Source organism: Pinus tabuliformis, chromosome 8 (genome assembly GCF_031772625.1).
Source record: "Pinus tabuliformis cultivar Carrire ecotype Pingquan chromosome 8, CPIR1, whole genome shotgun sequence".
NCBI classification, from domain to species: Eukaryota; Viridiplantae; Streptophyta; class Pinopsida; order Pinales; family Pinaceae; genus Pinus; species Pinus tabuliformis.
This window is the reverse complement of record NC_142294.1, coordinates 1214721568-1214728951: the sequence shown is the minus strand read 5'-3', so window position 1 is coordinate 1214728951 and position 7384 is coordinate 1214721568. Positions and strand designations below refer to the sequence as shown.

Here is a 7384-nt window from a genome sequence, read left to right as displayed (position 1 = left end):
AAGAACAGAAAACCAACAGTGGGGAAATGGAAAACCAAGGAAAGGTACCTAACATCAAAAATCTCCTAAGAAAACGAACAGAAATAGGACTTTCACCACTGCTCAGTGACTCAAAAGACAACACCAGGAATCACTGCAATCATTGCAGTGTTGATTTATGGGCACACTGAGAAATAATGCTGGAAATTACATCTGAAATTATATCCTACAATTTGGAAGAAAACATCTACGAGAATGTTGAGTGACAAAACTGGAAAGTTTCCAGAAGAGAAGAATATAGCTTATATGAGTGCAGACCACCAACTAAAGAGGACACATTATTTAATCCATTGTCACATATTTAAAGGCATATGTCCATCTGCGTGCAATTTTGACTTGTCTAGCAGGGTATAACTCATGAGGTACTCACCGATGAAGCTTGATATGCATTATCCAAAACAAGCAGCAAACTTCACTTTTCCAGCAAACAATTAGTAAAATTTTCATTTTCCAATCTTCTTAGGCAAAGGATCGATTCAGCAACCCCCAAAACCCTCAGCACACTCTGTTAAAAAAATAGCAATTAGTTTTGGGCTGGGACTATAATCCCTCATCAAATTTTCGACCGCAAGTCCACTGGAGGGGCATCAGATAAAAAGGTGTGTTTTGCTTAATTTTTGTGAAATGCGCTCACCAATCAGGTTCCAACCCACAAGTGCTCACAGAGATGACTTAATAATGGCAAGTTTAAGTTGTCAGCAGAGAGTCAGACTCGTGACCTAGTTAACTAAGGTCAGCAGCAGAGCCCAGCTGGGTTTCACCCAGGAGAACCCTGAAAACTCTGTTTTTTTCAACAGAGCTGGTTGGTAACATAGCAATAAAGAAGATTAAGAGCTCAAGCCCAACCCTATGTTCTTATTAAGATCTACGACCTCGTTCTAATCAAAAAATGGGAGCTAATGTTAAAAAGAGAAGCCCAGCCCATGTTCTCCTTAAGGCCTGCGACCCCACTCAACTCAAAAAATGGGGAGATTCCGTATAAAAAAAAGGCCCACGACTATGTTCTTAAGGCCTGGGGCTGCCCACCTCTCTTCCTCGCAAATAGTTGGCCTCCATCTAGACCTTCTCATGTTTAGACGCCCTCCATCTAGACTTCTAATCTTTAGAGCCTTTTGGGTTCCACCTGTGTCTAACCAAAGGAGGGTGCAACGAAGTAATTTTGGTACTCAGAAATCTCAAGCAGAGAACCGCTTATCCAATTGGCTAGTGAATGTCATTTGCCAAAAAGTACCCTTGGGTTCAATGTGATTGGACTGAGCAACTGATTATATAATATGGGCCCCATTGTCTATGGCACAGATGGGATTGTAGGTCGTGGAAGAGGAAGAGGCCGTGATTTTCGATCAGATGAACAAATGCATGGAGTGCCTGCGGTAGCCTGATTGTCTGATACAGTTAGCCTTAGAACATATGGATGCCTGCTCTTGGAAGCTTAGAATTTTAACGAGTATATGAATTTTGTGTATTCTCACATCTTTGACGAATGAATCGATTTGATTGAGTTAAGCATAAGAGTAGTCAATTCATGCTAGTATTTTCCAATTTCTCTCCCAACAATCTAAGTTTAAATTGATCATGCGGATTCCCCCTGGGATAGGCAGTCTCCTTGGTCGGGCAAGGCCATCAAGGTGACAGTGAGTGGCTTGCCTATTATGCGTCTAGGCTGTCCCATTGAGGTTAGGACTTTTCCTCCTAGGTGATAATTTGAGTGGTAACAGTGAGTTTGGGTGATATTTATGAGTTAAACTTTAAAGAATAAGTCGGGATTGATTCAGATTCAGCTGATTAGACTCTGTTTCCTCTTAAAACATAGTCAAACTCGCGACTCCACTTGGACTGCGAAGAGTCTGATAACACTGCCAAGAAGCTTCGTATGGCATATGGCATAAATTGCAGAGCAGTAAAAGCATTAGTGGACTGAAAAGAAAATGTCATACAGATCAACTTGGTTAATAATTTACTCAGTCCATCTATATTTAAGAAGCACATCTATAATAATTGAAAAGCCACTGACCTTGAAGAAGAGGGGATGGTTGAGGTTCTGTTCCTCCATCTGTTTGAGGACTGCAAGCCAATCTACTCTTTTGGGCTTCATTATTCTCACCCACTTCATGATTAATTCAGATGGATCATCCTCTTCTGATAAACAAATTATATGTTTCATCAAGGCCTTGCTCCTTCCAGACAACTTTGGAGGCAGAGCTTCTATGAGCCTTTTTTGCGCCTTATCCAATCCATTGTCGTCTACATCAGCCCACCTCAATCCCTTGCCCTTTACTTGCTGGTTGTCTTTATCTCCCCCAACATCAGAATCTGATTCGTCCTCTGCATTTTCAACCTCAACTTCATAATACTTTTCTTCTTCGGTTGTCGCTGTTGCTGTCGTTAATGGGTGTCCGGGGCAACAAGGTCGGAGTGCAGAGAATCGAGAATGTAATATTCTGGGAGGCACGGAAATTGCAAAGCACGTGGAGCATAAACTGCAATGTACAGAACCCTAGAATTGCATTGCACACATAAATCCTAAGATAAGTCAGCTGGCATCAAAATCAGAAAAAGCATAGCACTTGGAGTGCATTAAATTTTGATGTGTGGAACCTTAAATTTGCATTTGTGCACAACATAAATCCTATTCAGCATGGGAAACCTTTCAGGGAAACATCCTATTACATATAACAGAAAGCGCAACACCTGTAGTAAATTCCAGGGAAGAATAAAGATGACCCTTGCAATTATGTTCAGCTTCAATTACACAGGCACACACAAAAATACAAAATAGTTCCATTTTAACCCTCAGTAGATTCAAAGTAGCTTTGTGAATTTGAATGATGAACCTTGGGGTCCACAAAAGAAGTGAGTTAAATTTTGGAAGGAAAATAATGCTAGAAACAAGATGTGACCTGATCATGATTTCTATTCTGTTATGATACCATTGTCAGGCCAGTGCTTTAAATTAAATTTAGATGATATGATTGCAGGGTTAAATTTTTCTTTTCTCATTACCATAACACCCCTTATTTTTTGGCCAAGTCAGGGACTGATTTCCCCAATCTGCTGCTAAAATCTATTCATATCAGAACTGCACTTCTGGGTATATGGCTGAGAATTCTCTTATTTTTCCTGGGAGCCCAACTTGGGCCAGCAATAGTAAACTCCCACATTTTTACAGTGAGACTACAGCTCAGCTGACATGGCACTAAAGTTGGTACCAACTTATTATCAGATGCATCTCATGGAAAGTGAGTAATTGGAAAATAAATATGGTACATATGACCATAACCATGTACACAGGATAGTCCTTCCCATTAATATATACACTCCTAAATAAATAAAAGATGAACACTTCTATTTGAATCTGGAAAAATGACTTCTAAATCAAAGTTTTATTGCATCAGATCATTGCTATAGCTAAGAAACAAAATGACAAATTCTTTTATTTGTCAGATCACCACACAATGCATGGACAATGGGCTATTTATATGTTTCAACCAAACTAACGGTATAAGCCATCAAACCTTCCAAGATAAAATACGAGTTCATCAGCGAAATTTTGCATCCTGGATTTAGAAGGTAAGTTCGTAACTCAAGTCCAGATATTTCTCGTAGCTCAGAGAAGGATATTTTCTCAATTCAACACAAACAGAGACAGATATAATTGTTATTACATAAATAAACAACAAACGTCAAGAACTCCCTCTGGAATCAACTTTACATTAGAAAATACCCACCCAAAAAAATAGTTTTACATTGTAAAACTGCAAAGTAAACTACACCTAAAGCTCAATGGAAAAATCTCGAATTGAATTTTTGTATATAAAATTTTATGCTGAACCATCTCAAATTGAATTTTAGCATATACTATTTTATATTGAACCAGGCTTTTTTTTAATCCTTGAGAGAAAACTAACCAATAAATCAATGTTAAATTAATTTATTAAGGATAAAAAACTTGAAATGCATACCTCTCAACAAATAATACACAATTTATTAAGGATCAAAAACTTGAGATTCCTACCTCTCAACAACTAATAACACAATATATCCTGCCAGGCTAACATTGATCTATGCTAGTTTATTTACAATTGTTATTTAAATATACACCTTGATTGTTATTCAAATATACAGCCCTGTTTAACAGGATCTATGTTAGTTTATTATTATTTAAATATGAAGTAAAATAACTAATTCATCCCTGATATGGCTCTGTAATTCATCTTATTAAAATACCATCACATCATCCCCAGACTGGCTTAGAGTAGTTTATTGTTATTCAAATATGACAAGTAAAATAAATAATTAATCCCTGCCAAGATATGGTTCTATTCTTCATTTTATTAAAATACCATCACATTATCACCAGACAGGCCTAGATTACCTCCTTTCTCTACGTGCAATAGCAAAATAAGATCTGGGCCTAGAGCACCTCCCTTATCTATATGCAATAACAAATTTAATAAGGAATAATACATCTTGATTAAGACAATACAGGTTCCAATTATTTTTAAAAGAAGCAGCATAAAGAAACTACAATGGAGATAATAAATGAATTATTGTCCATAATCTTCTCTTAATAGAAGAAGCATGCCAAAAGCCCTATCTAATATGTAATTTATGGAAATCTTTCAGCTGCTCTCTGCTTATGAGAGCATAGCTACAGAGTTTGGTACAGTGAATACATATTATAGCATCCAGACCACTAACCATGCAATTTCAAAACAATATATTTAAATTTTATCAGAGCAGCGGTTACAATACCTGGATTTCACACAAATAAAAGGTCCTTTATATTTCACAAAGAACAACATTTTTTGCAGAATTGGATGCAATTGCCGTGTCCAACAACAACATGCACAGGGCATGGAAACCCTGAAGACCTGTTTGGGACCATCAAAAAAACTGAATAATTTCCACATCTGAAACAAACCCAAGCACATGACATTTCTGATTTACAAGCACAAATCCCCTTTAAATGCTGCAATTATCTCAAAAGTAATTCAGGACTTCATATTGCAACTACCACCCACCAGTTATTATAGAAAATACTTTTCCCAAAGTAATAAAGCATTAGCCGACTTACCAGAACCAACCAATGCACATAATTTTTTTGTTTTAAAGGGGGGGCTTCTTACCAGTAAGTTCGCATAAACCCTAAGCCCAAAAACCCGGTGATTAACCACCGTGCAGCTTCACTTGAAGGACCCGACGCTCATATTTCTGCACAAAATTCGAGCGTTCATCTCGTTGACGGTATCAATAAGCCCTCCTAAGTCCACAGTTCCACCGGAGGCCTCGTTCTCCTTGTCTTTCTTCTCCTGGGGTTTAGCCGCTCTACGCTTAAACTCAGTTGCCTTCTCGAAGAAATTCCGTAGATATACTCTGCCGTGTAGCCCTTCTCCTCATCATAGAGCATGATGTGACCGTGCCATTCCCAGACGCGGTAGCCGGGCTCTGGGTCCTCGTGGAACCCCACGCAAACCTGGTGCTCGCCAATGGTGACGGCCTGGCCGGAGTTCGCCTTCAGTTTATCAGTGTCCCCGCTGGATATAATCTGAACGATATTCTTCTCCAGCTTCGCCTCCTCTCTCTCCAATGGGCTCTTGCTCTCGTCCGCGATGATGCGATCATACGAGTTGGATAGGAAGGTATTGGTGTCCAGAAAAGGGCTGCGCATATTTAGCCGACTCATCATGGTGCTCACAACCAAGCTTTCGAAAGAGTTTTTGGTGGAATACTGGTTCGCCATTTTCCCTCCGATGGCTGATATCCACTCTCCAAGACTTCCTTCCGGTGGATATCAATATATAAACTGCAATGGCCAGGCATATGTGGGCTCTCAAGGAATTTAACAGCTTGGGGATTGGAGGAAACAAAGGGAAAAGGGCGAAAGCAATAAATTTCCTTTGCCTTTATCGCCATCAGAGTATCAGTGTTTATCTTCATGCCTGACAGTTAAACCCCAAAATTAGCATCCTTCAAGTTCATATCCTCTGGCAGCATTTAACAGCTTGGGGATTGGAGGAAACCAAAGGGAAAAGGGCGAAAGCAATAAATTACCAGGAAGCGCAGGCATGGCGCAAGATGCCACGGGCTTGGGACTCTTCTTGACCTTGACGAGACACATACGGCAATTTCCGGCGATAGAGAGGCGGGAATGATAGCAGAAGCGAGGGACAGGCGCGAATGATAGCAGAAGCGAGGGATATCGACCCCCGCTAGGCGCCGATAACAAAAATGCCGACCATTCCGCCTGAAGGATGAAGACCATAACAGAAATGCTTGAACAATTTCCCGCTGAATGTGGACGCCAGGTGTCAGTCTCAGAAACAAAAGGACGACGAAAGTTTCTTTCAAAGGAAGGCCTATCGGCCTAATAATAATCGATTCCTTTCTACTCGTGTTTTGAATTTCTGGAATTTTTATATAAGAAGTCCCATTTTAACGAAAGCTCACCTAAGGGGGAGTCTCCCTAAGCACACTAGCATTTCCTCAGCTCTTGTTGTTGCTACTTGAAGTCTTTTTGCAGAAGTAAAATGCAGTGGCATAGATTATCTTGTGTTCTATGTTCCCAATCCCAGTTTTCATAAATATTGTTTTTCCATTGTTTGCAGAGTTGGTATCTATGTTCTAACAAGACTGATTTGAACACTTTAAGTCAACGTAGAGTGTTACGTTGGTATCAGAGCTCCCCCTACATAAATAAATCTCACAATCTGGAAGATGCAAGTGGAATTGGAAAACCATCTCGGTAATTGGCTAGTCCTCTGTGCTTTTATTCAAGTTACTCTAATATGTTACCTGGTACAATTATGTTTTGTTCTAGCTCCTTGAATCTCTTGGCTGTATTGACTAAGTTGTTATTTGCAGCATCATGGTAGTTCACTGTGCACTTAATTTGAATTCCTCTTACTTAGGATGCACTCTTTCATTCATTTCATTTGCTTTATTGATACAGCCATATCTGGATTAAATCTCAACCACTTAAAGATTAATATCCAAAACTTACCCTTGATATTGACTGTCCATGGACAACCCAAGAGGGATTCCTTTCTGTGCTAATTGTCTCGAGCAACCCAAGAGGGATTCCTTTCTGTGCTAATTGTCTCGGGTAACCCAAGAGGGATTCCTTTTTGTGGTAATCTTTGAAATGCATGGCAGCAGATAGCATTTAGGGACAGAGTGCCCAACGCATCCATGAACCAACGAACACTTAACCAACTTGGAATTGCATCTGTGTCCATTGCTGAAGTCAGTTGCAACCTCTATAAGAGTAGCTTCTGACCATGCTCACTTTATCAGTTGCGCTTCCACTTGCGCCTTTAGTTAAAAGAGACACTTCCGCTGAGCC

The 7384-nt window shown here is 39.7% G+C and overlaps 1 pseudogene across 1 annotated transcript; it reads right to left on the bottom strand.

The window, feature by feature from the left end:
* Positions 1 to 4612: 4612 nt before the first annotated feature.
* On the bottom strand, positions 4613 to 5896 carry LOC149239754 (uncharacterized; annotated as a pseudogene). Its single transcript, XR_016245464.1, has 2 exons — positions 5169 to 5896; positions 4613 to 4913 (listed from the first exon to the last, which is right to left on the bottom strand). The product of XR_016245464.1 is annotated as an uncharacterized LOC149239754 (transcript).
* Positions 5897 to 7384: the final 1488 nt, after the last annotated feature.